Below are 14,916 nucleotides of genomic sequence, written 5' to 3'. Positions count from 1 at the left end.
CAGAGGGCATTCACTGATGTCCATGATATCGTCAGTGATCATTTCATTTCTATGAATAAATTTGTGCAAGTCACATTCCTGTACTTTGGGAACTAAGAATGAAATAAGATTAGACCTATTATTTTAGAAGTGAATTAAATCTCCAAATGACTATTCCTCCTCCCCTGAACATACTGGATGAAGAGTGAAGGAGATAATTAGCTTTTGTGACTTCTTCACTATCCAGGCACTTCTATCCTGGCCAGTCCATGTTGTCTAATTAAATATATGCATACTTTACTATGTTTTTAAAAACAAGACCTTATTGTCTTGGTGGGCCTAATAGTTATTATTGTGAGTGAGTATAGAAAGCATTTTTAAGGTATCTTCAACAATTATAGGTAAAATAAATATAACTGGTATCTCATTAGTGATAAAGCCACAGGTATCAGGACTATGGCAGTTGTTTATAACCTTGACATTTAATTTAAGGTAATGTTGACTGTCCATTGGACATAAGTAAGAGCAAAGATATGCATTGTCCACTTAAGCTCAGAATCCCTCAGGTGTGATATATGGATGCAAAATGGAAACAAGTCCAGTTTTCATACAGATCCAGTTATCTTCCCCAACACACCCACATGATGTGAGTGAGTATCATTTATTATCAGGTTATTCAAAGGTCCCAAAGTACTGGCTGATGATAAGTACTTTCATGATCCTGCTGTCATGATCACTCCTGGACACAACTTCTAAAGACAGCATCTTACAGATATACCTCAGTCAGTGAAGGTCAAGCCAGAATGAATTTTTACTGTTTACTGGTATAACTTTATTTCTTGAAGACTATACTTCTCTCACTAAATCTAGTAAATTTTACAACAAAGACAAATTAATTTTATAAAGATAACATAATTTATTTAAAAACTATAGGGAGAAAAATTATAAACAAATTAGGAAAATAAATATACTTAAAAGAAAATAAAAATTAAACCTCACCAAGGACTTAAAAAATGAATGGGGCCTATGTTATACTAATGGACTAGAAATGCTTGCACATTTGTGTGTTTGCATATAAACATCCCCAATTCTATGTTGACAAAGGTACAAATTAATAGTAATAATCACTAAATAAAACACAATCAAATTATATTTAGAATAATTTACATTTTTAGCCTCAATCATACTTATTCTAATCATCAATACAAAGGAAATAATATAAAAACAGCAGATATATATGTGACGATGTTCAAAGAAAAGTGATTTCTTAAAATGAATGACAGGAAATAACTATTCTAAGAGTAGAGAAATGAGCTTTTTTTATAAGCTTAGCAAATAAAATGTTAAAATGATAAAAATCTAAGATAGCAAAGAATACACCATACATGTAAGTATAGTGATTGAGTTGTAATTCTAGCTTTACTATCCCATAACCATGAAGCTTTATACCAGTTACTTACATCTGCTAACTCAAAGTTTCCTCCTATGCAAAAAGTGAAGCTAATAATATTTGAAAGTTGTTATGAAGATGAAATAAAAGTATACAGAAAGTCCTCTGTAAGTTTTGATTATGGTTAGGACTATAACTTTCATTATTACTATAGCCGTGTAAACACCATAAAGTTTTAAAATAAGAATGCAATAAGAACAAAATAAAAATTGTATCATATATATATATATATATATATATATATGATAAAAGCATGAAGCCACACACCCCTCAAATAAAAAAGCTATTTTAAAAGCCCAGCATGTTATTAGGGTGATGATATTTTATTTGAATTTTATCAAATATGTTATCATATCTGACTTTTACTTACCAATAAACTTTTGGCCTCAAGGCTTAATAATAATTTTTTTATATACTTGGTTTTCCCCATTTTCTCCAGAATAACAGTCATTACTTATGTTGCAATGAAATACTCTTTTTCTTTTGTTTTTTTCTATTATTAATTTATGTCTTTGCTTTCATATATTTTTATTTTTTACTATTACTTTACCAAAATTTTTGTAATTAAAAACAGTTGATAACAGTTGCTGATAGCCTCTGTGAATGTTCAAAGTAAGGGGCATTTTGAGATGACATGCCCATGAGTTTTCTTTTCCGAATCCTTAATTCATGGTTCCAACCATGACATAAATTCATTTGCATTTGATTTTTCAACAGAGAGAAATATTTATAGAATTATAATGCATATTCTTTTGTCATTAATATAAAGTCATTCAATTATATATAAATTGCTATTTTTTGCTCCTGTATTTACTATATAATATAAAAATATTTCTGGGACACTTCTTTATTTATTTATTTTGGGTCTTGGGGATTGAAGCCAGGACTTTAAACCACTGAATTACATCCCCAGTCCTTTTTTGTATTTGATTTAGATACAGGGTCTTGCTGAGTTGCTTAGGGCCTCACTAAGCTGCCGAGGTTGGCTTTGAACTTACAATACTTCTGCCTCAGTTTCCAGAGCTTCTGGGATTACAGACCTATGCCACCAAGCCTAGCCATTTCTGAAATTTTTAACAGCATTTAAAAATATCCTGGAATTTTTAACAGCATTTAAAATATATTTTTAAAGATGTTTGATATGACAGTTTATTTCTCTAAAAAGAAGACTCAGCATATTTTACATCGTTGTCTATGTAAAATACTGAGAGATTGGGTTTATTGTTCCAGGGTAAGCCACCTGCCATGAAGGCTATTAATTTTATGGTTGCATATGTTAGCATTAGCTGCTTGGAGGAAAGCCATCATGTGTCACATTCTTTCTCTCTTAGAATTTTTCTTCTAACACCTGCATGGAATGCATAAAAATTCAACAAAAACAACTAAATAAATTGAAAATAAGTATGAGCCAAATGGTTATTACTATTGTGGGAGGATAATTTTTTCCTGTGTTTGATTTGTATGTGTACCACTTAGAGTAATGGCTGCATTAATTTGTTTGAAAATTGGTAAAACAAATTTGCTTCAGGCTCTGACCTCATATGCCAAGATGAGCCCAGTGTGAATTTGTAGAGTTGAATTATAAACCTCTGAAGAGCAGTTTTATTATGAAAATGCTAATACCACTTCAACTCCAGAAATATTCATAATCTGGCTGATATTTGGTTGAAGAAGAGATATAGGTATACTAACTATTGACAACAGTCTGTCCTAAAAATAAAGTGACAAAAAGTGCAGACAAGAAAACTGAACAAAGGGACAGTATTATAGGAAATAAATTTTTGAATAAGGAGAAAAGTGAGATAATTTCAGAGGATAAATAGTGAAATGTTTTGATATTTACTTTTAAAGAAAATGATATTACTTCAGAAATTTGACTCTCAGTGTTTTAATGGAGTCCATGGTAAGCAAATCATGTAGGAAAATTTTTCTATAGCATTTGATATCATATTATTTAAAGTTTGCACTGCAGTACCAAGACTTTTACATGATTAGACTAAATTGTTTTCCTGATTTATATAAATACGGTTTTGATTTATATGTATATGGTTTTACTCAAGTAGTATACATGTATGCATGAACTCTCCTAGGATGTAAATTTAATAATTTGGAACTATGTGATCATTGCATGATAGGGTTTTCTGATTTCATTGTGCTAGTATTATGCAGCAGAAGGAAGATAGCTATCTATGTTAGAATTAAATTATGTTAGAATTAAATTTTGTATAAAGCAAATGATCTACCTCTGAAATACTTCCACAAATTTTATTTTGGGATGAAGACTTGCTAAATGGCCCAAGCTGAAGTTGGCATTCTCCTGTCAGCCTTGTGAGTGGCTAGAACTACAGGTGTGCACCACTGTGCCCAATTTCCACTCAGGTATATCTTTTGCTTCACTTTAGGTTAAAAATGATATTCTCAGAATAGTCACAGCCATTATTTACAGAACAGCTATTTAAATTTTACCTTAAATTTCAGAATATCCATGGATTTACAAATAAAAAACTGAATTTTATAAAAGTTTCAAAAGACACCTGAAAAATACTAGTATAAATTGGCACCATATGGATTTTAGTGAAGAGTTCTTAATTATTAATTTTTATTCAGTAAATATGTTTAAATTTCATAATTTGAGCCAGGAATGGTGGCATACACCTGTAATCTCAGGGATATAGAAGACTGAGGCAGGAAGATCACAATTTCCAGGTGAGCTTGGGCAATATGGCAAAATCTTTCCTCGAAATAAAACAAAATGGGGCTGAGGTTGTAGCTAAGTGGTAGTGGTGCTTGCGTCACATGTGTAAGGCCCTGGGTTTGATCTTCAGCACCACATAAAAATAAATAAATAAATAAATAAATAGTATTATATTCATCTACAACTAAAAAAAATAATTAAAAAAAAGAAATAAAACAAAATGGCCCAGGGATGTTGCTTAGTAACAGAATATCCTTTGGTTCAAACTCCATTACTGCAGAACAAAAAAAAACTACCTAAATAAAATTAAAAAGTAAGTGAAATTCACAATTTACATAGTTGAACAGACATTTAAAGCACATTTGACTAAACATTTAGATTTTAATTCTTGAGAAACTAAAAAGATTTAACTGAAATAATATAGTCTCTACTAAAGTTTTCAAAGCATTATAAGTAGCCACAGGTATTTAATGTCTGAACACCTAAAAATAATGTTAAGCATATAATTATTATTTCATGTTCAAAATGTGTTCATCTTAGGAGGACCGGCATTCCTTCACATAAACACATAAATGTTTTATTCTTTATCATAAAAAATGAAAAATTATCAAAAAGTAATCTCAAACTTTGTTTGAAGATTTACAATATCATTTGCATATCTCAAATTGCCTGCAGCTCAAGAGATCATATGGAAGAAATACGTCAATAAATCAAGTATTTCAGTTATATTTATAAAAAAGCACTACAAGTTTTATTATTTTCTTTTGAATCTTATGAAAATAGTACAGCACCACTGAATTCAGTAGATTAAAACTTGTAATTGAATATATGTTATTATAGTGAATACTTTTTAATTTTATTTACCCATTGGTAGATGGGTGGCTAAGAAATTTCTATCATTTCAAAATTTTACAGAGCTGTGAAACTATGATATTTTGGAACAAAAATCCTTAAACTGGGGTCTTAGCACTCACAGTATTCAGTTAATTTACTTGAGTACAGTATGAGAATTTCAGAACCTATGATAATCCTCAGTGTATCAGGGTAAGAAGAATTTTGTTTACTTTTATTTTCATTTCCAATTTATCATAGACCAATATTCAGTTTACACAGTTTTCAATGAGGCAAAGGTAACAATAAGTGTAATTCATGCTATTTGTACAAATATCTAAATAAGTATATTAAAATTGTTCATTTGTGTTCATTTTAATATTCTTATTTGGGTAATGTGGATAAAACAAAATATCATTCAAACTAATGAACCCAGTGATGGATGATGAGATTTTATATATGTTATACATAATAATGCAAATGATAACATGATATCATAATTCTATCTATAGTAATGGCTCATGCTTTAGAATGCTTAGGATGAAATGTAGTCCTGATAATCAATATTATTTTTAAATAAAAAAAATACAACTTTGCTTCAATTTTTATTTGTGTATCTTAAAGAGAATCTTACAAACTATTCATTAAATTTCTTTTTTCTCAGTGTAAACTGATGTATTTATAGTAATATTATAAGATTATTTGAAAACTAAATGATACAAAAATAAATGGTACAATTTCCTTTATAGTAATATTATAAGATTATTTGAAAATTAAAACTAAATGATTATAATTATAATCTCTTACAAAGTGCTTGATATAAAGTGAAGTGAAATATAGATTAAATTGAGTCTGCTTAATAAAATCCTTTCCCATTATTTTCTTGTCCTTAAAGATAAATCTTGGCAATGTCTAACCAGTTGCTTTTGTTATGCCCATTTAGAAGAAAAAATAATTTGATTTTCCATTTTTTTCAAAATCAGTAAATTTTTCCTTGTACTTATTTTTCTTTTCATTTAATCTAAAATATATAGAATAGAAATACTATACATGAAACTAAATGTCTCATACATTTTTTAATTATTTTAATTCTTAAAAATATTTCTAATGGATAAAAATAGTGGCAATTTAAAATGTTGACCTTGAAAGTGAAATATTTTCCTGATAACATACAGGTCATTAGGTCAATTTTTATTTTAGGTTTTATACTTTTTGTAAAACTGTATGTAATTTCCACTTCTAAAATGATAATTGAATCATTGATTAAATATTTTGTGATGGGTTATTTTTCATTTTTATTACAGGCTTGAGTTTACAAAATAAGATTCAAATTACATGATACACCACAATAACAAATTCATGGATCAAAATTATGGCAAATCTATCAGGATTATAAGCTGCTTCGGAAAATCAAAACACCTATTCAGAATTTTAGGATTATACTTATTACTGCTTATTTGGAAATCAGTTTTACATCGAAACAATATCCTGTTTGAATTTTCACGAACAAATTTATATTTATTGAAATAGTACCAGTCTTTTAAGAAAGTTATGATTTTTAACTGATGTTGGATTTGTATTTTAAAAATACTTGCTGATTGATATTAAGATTCATCATTCTGAAACTCTTTTCAAAATAAATGTGCTTGGCTACAATTCTATATAATTTTTGTCTCGGTAACAAATTTATGCCATTAAATATTTTTCTAATTTTTACTACTAAAACAAAAGAAAAACACAATTGGAATAATAGAAGTTACATGACATTTTATATGACCTGGTAACTGAGCTCCCCCAGAAAGCAACAGCCACAGTGCTAATGAGAATATATATGCATATGTGTAGGTATATTTAGCAACATGGCTTGACCATCTTAAGCTTAAATAATTTTTAAAAGTCATTGTGCTCTCTATAATGAATACTGAGAGGCATTTGTATATAAAAAATTAATGCTATTCATCAGGAAATCTTAATTCTTGTGAGTGTCCTGATAAAACATAGAAACTCATTCATCATTCAAAGTTAAGCAGGAGTTAGAGGTTAGGGTGTTTGTCTTCTCTGGTGGCAAGGCAGCTTCACACTCTCCCTCCAGCCTGACTTAGCTATCAGTTTTCCTTTAAGATGCAGCCAGCATTACATTGCTCTGTGTGCTGATACTATCTGAGATCACTTCGAAAAAAAGAACCACAGAAGCAAAAGCATGTGAGTGGAGCTTCCTAATTTCTTGATATTTTCCTCTGTTTCATCCTAATGCATTTATAACAAGTAATTCAAAGTTTTTGAGAAACCATAATATGGAATATGCTGACTACTGATTCAGAGCAGCAAAAATGTTGGGAATCTACCCTATTGGATGTCCTTACCCATAGACATGGGTAAGGACAAAGTTCAAAGAAAAAAAAAAACTGGATTTCATTTCCAATTGTGCTTTCCTTTAATTCAATATCTGGAATTCCAGCAAGTTTCTTACAGATTCATCTAAATCTAGTTATTCAAGCATATTAACTAAAATTTTTAAAACAATCATGTTATGTTAAATAACAAGAGATGGGGGAAAAGCTTGAGTATAACTGTAGGCAATTTGTTACCTAGCGCAGACAAGTTTCTTCTTCATTCATGTTTCTACTCATATTCCTTTCAGACAGTTATCTTCAATATCTGATTTCTGGTTGTGATTCTACCCCATGAATATTTGTGAAAGATGGAAATATTTGTAAAATCATAAGTATGTATTCAGATATACTATCTCCATTCACTGTTCTTGAAATGATTTTAAAAATCTCTGTTCATATTTTTAAGCCTCATCTTTACTAAGTACTTATCTTCACCAAGAGAGCACAGCATAATAATATTTAAAAAAAATAAAGGGGAAGAAGAGGAGGAGGAGAGGTGGTAGAGTGGACTTCTAAAATTTTGAAACTAGATTGAAAGAGAACATTGAGAAGACAAGAAACTAGAGTAAATATTAGGAATATAAATGTTAATAAAATTTTCTAATAGGGACTACATGAATATAAGCTTTTAAGCAAAAATTTGAAGAGGTACAGAAAGACATGTAAATCATGAAAATAAGTTAGGGTGTTTGTCAGATTATAGAGACAAATACTTTAATGATACATTTTTTTCAATTAAGTTTTTGCTGGGTCTTATCATAAGCTCAGTTAATATTTAAAAATAAAGGTTGAAAATGTCTTCTTTTAGCTTAAGTATTGTATATAAGTAAATTATGTACAGTTTTATTCATTCTGTTATCAACCAAAACTAATAATGGTATTTCTTATGGTAAAACAGCCACCTGTCCTTGTGTTGTACTGCACAGTTGTCCCTCTGTATTCATGGGAGAGTGGTTCCAACCTCTACCCTCCACACACAAACACCAAAATCTGCTGGATTTCAAATCCTTTATATACAGTAGTGTTATATGTTTATATGACTTACTGCAGTCCTCCTGTATACTTTTAATCATTTTTACATTATTTATAACATCCCACAAAATATATTGTTCAATATTGTTTAGGAATTACTGTCCAGAAAAAAAATGTATACTTGTTCAGTAACGATTCCATTTCTTCCCAAATATTTTCAAACACATCATGCATTGAATCTACAACTACATAACCCACAGGTATTCAGGACTGATTGTACTTCAAAGGTCATATAGTATTACAATTATGATATTGAATGTTATAATTTTCTTCATAAATACAAAATTTAAATAACCTCATGTTACTATATCACATTTCATATTCTATTATGCCAAATCATACAATAATTTATTTAATTCATCAGATGACAATTAAGAATGTTTTTAGTACATGATCAACACTGTACTAGATGTTCTGAACATGATGCCAGATATCAAATTTGATGTTAAAAGTCTAATATCCAAAGGTAAGGACTAAACAAACAGTCCCTTAGTGAAATTTTATTCTAATGTAGAAAGCATATAACAATTGTTAATGACACAAATAGCTGTACAATTATAATAAAAGTTTTCGTGAAGAATGCTCAGTGTCAATTACAGCACAAAATATGCAAGGTCAGAAAGAGTATGAAACTTACCAGAAAAAGATGCAATTAAACTAAGACTTCATAGATAAGGCAGAGCTACTTTGGAAAAGAGGGGCAGGATAGACACTCCACTGAGAGAGAAAGCAAACATAAGGCCTCTGGAGAGGAGGAATGAGGGTAGGTGTTGGAGATTAAAGTCAGTGTGCTTGCAACCAAGAGCTACAGCAAATGTGTGGAGTTAAGGTGACTGGAGCCAGTAGGCAGAAGCCCAGTGAAAGCAGAGTGCTTGAGTCTTTGAAGCAGGGCCATAATATGATGAGACTGAGATTAGGAGAAAAGAATCCCATTCATGGTTCCATTTCAGTAGAGAGAGCAAACTGGAGAGTAGGCAGGTGTCCCAACTTGGTAGCAAGCAGCTATTTCAAGGCCGTGAGAAAGGTGCTGATGGCTCTTTCAGACATAAAGAAAACTCTGGCCTTTGGGGAGGTTCCAAAAATAAAAGTTTTTTAAATTTTTTTATTTGAATATGTGAGAGGTACAGTAATAAAAAAGCTAATCCTTAAGTTTTAAATTGATTATCTGGTTTGTTGAATATAATATTCAGTAACAGAGAGATATTGGAATAATGATAATAATTTGGGAAAACAAAACAATTCCTAAAATCCGAATAGACATTTTTTTATTCAACAAAATAAGTGTTGAAATTCAATCTCTGAAAATCTCTCTCTCTCTCTCTCTCTCTCTCTCTCTCTGTTTGCAATCAAGCTGGGATCCACAATGATCAATTAAGCCAAAGACACTACAGAAATTCACAGTAACCACACACAGACAAAATAATTTTTCTATTCACTGTGTGTGATCCATTCTTGTTTTGTTTTGCACTTTAACACTTTTGAAATTTGAACACATCTAACATCAGATAATCAACATTAATATCTATATACTTTTTTTCTGTTGTATTTATTGTTTCCTTTTTTTCTTGAAGAATTGCCCTTCAAAAGATGAAATATCTAAAAAATGAGTCAATTGAGAACCAAGAAAATCAATTATTCATTGTCATTCAATTAAAAATGATGGCAATAGAAATCACCAACTGTATTTACTTAGATGCTGTTTTGAAAGACATTTAATATTAATCTCCATAATGTTAAGAAAAAAATGTTATTTTAAGCTATGATTGTATTGGGGAAATTTAGAAAACTACCCATATGTTCATTATTATACACTATGTTTAGTAATATTTTTAGAAATATTTTAATCACATTAAAGTGGGTCTACATTTTTCTACTATTTGGGTGATGTTCAACTTCTTTAAAATTTTTCTGGTAAGTAATATTTCCCCAAAGGGTAGATCCAACACAGCTCTACTATCTACTATCATAGTTTTTTTTTTTTTTTAATGTTTTAATTTGTTCTATATGACAGCAGAATGCATTGCAATTTATATTACACATATAACCACAATTTTTGTATCTCTGGTTGTACAAAGATGGTGAATGAGATGGACATCATTACACAACATAGTTTTAATGCAGACATGGTCCTGTAGTCACGTATTATTCTGTTTTGCTTTTATTTATATGCTCAAAGTGCCTTTGGTCTTGTAGAATCATTTTCTTTGATTTTATAAATTAACTAATGATTATAGAGAAATTTTATGTGTGAGGCATCAAAGTGTTTTCCATTAATTAGGTCATTTACAATATAGCATCCATTTTCTTTTACCCCCGAATTACAGAATGAAGGCAGAAGGTTAAGGAATGATCTCATTTTCATGCAGTTCATCATACCAGAGTCAAGGGGAAAAAAAAGAAAAATTTCCTTCACATGTACCTTTTTTTCTTGACATATGAAGCAATTCCATTGCTCACTTATGTTTTCTCCAAATTTAGTAATTTGCACAATATTCTTGAGCAGATTCCCCTCCTCAACAAATCTTTTCCCACTAACCTACATCTTATCTTTCCAACTTTCTATCAGTCTCAGTAGCAGTCCAAAAATGAATCATTCTTCTGTATTCTAAACAATCTAGCTCTTCCAAAGTGAATTCAGCCTCATTCAATGAAATCTCATCCTCACCTATTTTAAAACAAAGTAAAAAATTAAATAAATACAACAATGCATTAGGTTTACAGTTTCTTCCTCTGTCTGTTCACATGTCTTGTCACATGTCTTTGGTCAATGTTCTCTGTGTTTGCATTCTTACATTTCCAATGTTTCATTAACTTTGGAAATTGTTTAAATCTACCCTCTTCCTTCTGTTTTTATCACTTATGCTAAGATTATTTCCAAACTGCATCAACATGTTGTGTTGTCTCTAGCATTTACATTTGCAGATCTTCTCTCCTAGTAGTACTTGATCCTCTGAACTTTGTTTCTGCATTCACTGTTGTAATCCAAAGCGTCATCACTACTTTCTGCAATGGGTTTTTAACTGAACTTCCTTCCATTACATGCAAGCTCTAGCTTATCCTTTCTCCTAAAATTGCCAGACAGAGCTCTCTATGCCACATGTCTTATAATGCTTCCTATCTGTTTAAAAACCACTGGGATCCATGTATCATTCTTAGTTTTAAACTAAGCAGTTGTATGAGTTTTTTTTTTTTTCCTTGAAGATGATTATGCCAAAATATCCTTTTTAAAAGACTTTTCTAGCAACCAGCTGTTGTCATTTATACACTGAAAGACAAAGTCTAATTTGCCTTTCAAGAATATAGATTAGATTTAGTGACTCACTTCTAATGAATAATAAGTAGTGAAAGAACATGGTATGATTATAAGACTGGGTTATAAAAGACAAAACATACAATAGAACCCAGCATCAACCAGAACAGATTCTAATCACAGTCCCAGTTGAGGTTTCAAGTGACAGCCAGCATCATCTACCTGCCCAACAACTGAATACTGGGGACTACAGAGGATTCTGAGTGTTGTTACTAAGTGGAGTAGAGGTAAATTTTTCCTGCCATGCCCTATTCAAAAACCAGATTTCTAAATGTTTTCATTGTTTTAAGCCACTAGGTTTTGGATTTTTATTTCTTATATAAACATAAACAAACAACAAAGAAATCTTAATTTTTTTTTAACCAGTCACCTTTATTGGGTGTTAATACTCAGGATATGAAAGAATTCAGCCATGAGGCCACTTTCATACTGGAGGCAGTCCCAATCAGGAGTACATAGTATACTCTCCACACTGACCCCTCTTCATTGGTACTTGCATCACCACTCATGCTTGAGGTACTGTTAAGAAAGGCAGTAGCTGAAACGCAGCATGCTGCCATCACCATGTTGACACCTGCAATGCTCCCCTTCTTCACGTTGATGTACTTGTAACACTGGTAGTAACCTCTCTGAAATGCTCACCCAATGCCTTTAGGGGAAAAATCCCACATAAATATCCAGCTTGGGCACTCCCCTAGTTTGACATCCATGGGTTTCTTCTCTTTCACTGGCATGACTAATGTCATCTTAAAATCTTAGTGTCTGCTGAGCCAGGCCTTGTAAGGTTCTTATCTTAATCTTTAACCTAACCTTCCACTCCATATTGCATACATAGCTTGAATTATATTAAACTGTCTGCACTTGCCCATAGATACTATATTTTTAGACACTGAAATATTTGAAGACATAAGACCTTAGGAAAGTTCTTTCTGAACACTTCTTAACAATTCTGCCATTTCTGGAGAAAGTACTATTAGTTAAGATTCAATTCTTGACACCACTTCTCAGTGCCTTTCCATAATCCCCAGTTTGCATTAGAAATCCATTTCTCTCTTTTACCTTAACATCAAATATAACTTGTGTTGGATCAATACCAAAATGGATAAATGCTCTGTAAGTGTAGTTCATGCAATTAACACATACAATCTATCAGAATATGATCATCAAAATGTTGTAAATTATTTGTTACATTTATAGGAAAAGTCAGCCTTTCTAGCTAGTATTAATTTTACAAGCTAAAATGTGAGCTGTCAGTAACAACTGAAGCAGTGTTAGCTCTGCTCTATTTGTTTTTATTCTTTGGAGAAATACAGTTGGATGATGATTCCATTCAGGAATTATAATCATACCATATCAGACACCTAGGTAGTAGCCACAACACTGATATTTTATTGTTGCCTTCAAATTCAATTAAAAGTAAACCATTTCTTTGCAGCTCTTTGATGTGTAGAAATGTTCTTCTCTGAGATTTGAGTCATGGATACAGATCTTGCTTTGTAAACCTAATCTCCTCATAGCTCAACTCTTCTGTCTGTGCTCTCATTATCTTTCCTCTGAACTCTACCTCTTCTACAACCTTATCTCCTTTCCCCGTGCAGCTTTCTCCAATCATATTTTTTTCATAACCATGCCACTTTCTTTCTTCTCTTCCCTATGAGTTCATACCCTGTGGGTATACCTGTGGCAAATTGTTATGCTTCCTTTAACCATGACAGATAATTCACAGGGGTCCTGGAGAAATCTCTATGGCTCTAACATTCACAGCTGTTCTATGAATTTAAAATTAATTGAGACTATGGTTCAGTGATACTTTTGTCATTTTCCTGGGTTTAAAAAAAAGATATTGGTTGTGCGATCTTATTTTTGTGATAATATTTTATTTGAATAGTCACAGAAAAAAAACTGCCCATCATTATAGACCCATCATTATATATAAATTTCAAGTTTTAAATTTCACACTTATAAAATGGCAAATATTAGAAAGGAATGATAGATTGTTGAGTAAAATCCTATACAATGTGAGATTAGATTTGTGCATGACATGACTTTTTTTAAAAATAGCTTATTTATTTATTTAGGCAATACTGGAGACACAAACAGAGGACCTTGTGCTTACCACGCAAGCACTGAGCCACACCCAGCCCATAACTGAATATTTTTTACCAAAATCTGGCTTCTTTTTATTTTAAATGTAAATGATTAAATAAATTTAGTTGTTTATGATAAAAAATTCAGGTGTTTATGATTTTAAAAAATCTTTGTTTTTTCTTTTGTAACCAAAAGTACACAAAGTCGGATATGGGTTGCATGATAAAGCAACAGTAGCTATGTAACTTAGGGAATATTCAAGAACCTTGATAATACTTTTAGATTTCTCAATAAATAAAAATATAATTCCCCTACTAAATATTCTGGCCCTAGGTTTTACACCGTTCTCTTTATTTTCATATTATATTTCATTCATTGGGGTCAGCCAAAAATGTGGTATCCAGAGTGATCATGTCCAATCAATCAAGTAAAAATAGACTTTTCAGCATGTATTTATGCACAAATGCCCTTTGTATAAGACAAGAAAGGACTACAGAGGTTGCAAACACATTATTTTTTCTCTGATTTAAAATATCCCCTGAAATTCTTCAGGAATTCTGAAAATGCTCCTGGGAATCTCTTGGTATTTAGTGTTTGAAATATTAATTATTAAAAATAATCCAAAATGTGAAAATGAGATATTCTCGACATTAAAATGGTCTGCCTTACAAATGGCAGATTACCAAATTCAAGTTTGTGAGGATTCATATAAAGATATTGAAGTTTTCATAGACCCACAGAGGATTTGTTCATTTACATTTGAGCAATTATCTTCCACATAATCTGAACATTTGTTTAAAACCGGTAATGTTTACACATGTTTTTCCTTCTAAATAACTATTTGTTTCTATAATAAAAAAATAATAATGCACTAGACAGTAAAAGAGTTAAATTTTTATTTCAAAGGATTTATGAATATGAAGAAGAGAGTTTGAAGTTGTCAAATGCTTTTCTTCAGGCCCCCATGAGTAGGGTAGCTATCCTTATGTGCTCATATGAAATATTATGAATCTTTACCCAGGCAGTGAACTTTGGAGTAATTTAGATGAAGAAGTCCACAAGAAGAGGCTGGGAGGGAGGGTGAGGGACATTTACTATATGTTTAATGAATGTTTGGTAATCCTAGTAGATTTTATAT

General features: G+C 31.0%; 1 protein-coding gene and 1 pseudogene across 1 annotated transcript in view; one reads left to right on the top strand and one right to left on the bottom strand.

Moving 5' to 3' along the window:
- Nucleotides 1-14,916, top strand: part of Cdh12 (cadherin 12) — a 646,257-nt gene that overhangs the window by 189,636 nt on the left and 441,705 nt on the right. The gene's annotated exons all lie outside the window — the stretch shown is intronic.
- On the bottom strand, nucleotides 12,189-12,436 carry LOC143400508 (ATP synthase F(0) complex subunit f, mitochondrial pseudogene; annotated as a pseudogene).

This window comes from Callospermophilus lateralis, chromosome 5 (assembly GCF_048772815.1).
Source record: "Callospermophilus lateralis isolate mCalLat2 chromosome 5, mCalLat2.hap1, whole genome shotgun sequence".
NCBI lineage: Eukaryota > Metazoa > Chordata > Mammalia > Rodentia > Sciuridae > Callospermophilus > Callospermophilus lateralis.
Note: the sequence above shows the minus strand (reverse complement) of the source record. Positions and strands in the feature narration are given on the sequence as shown.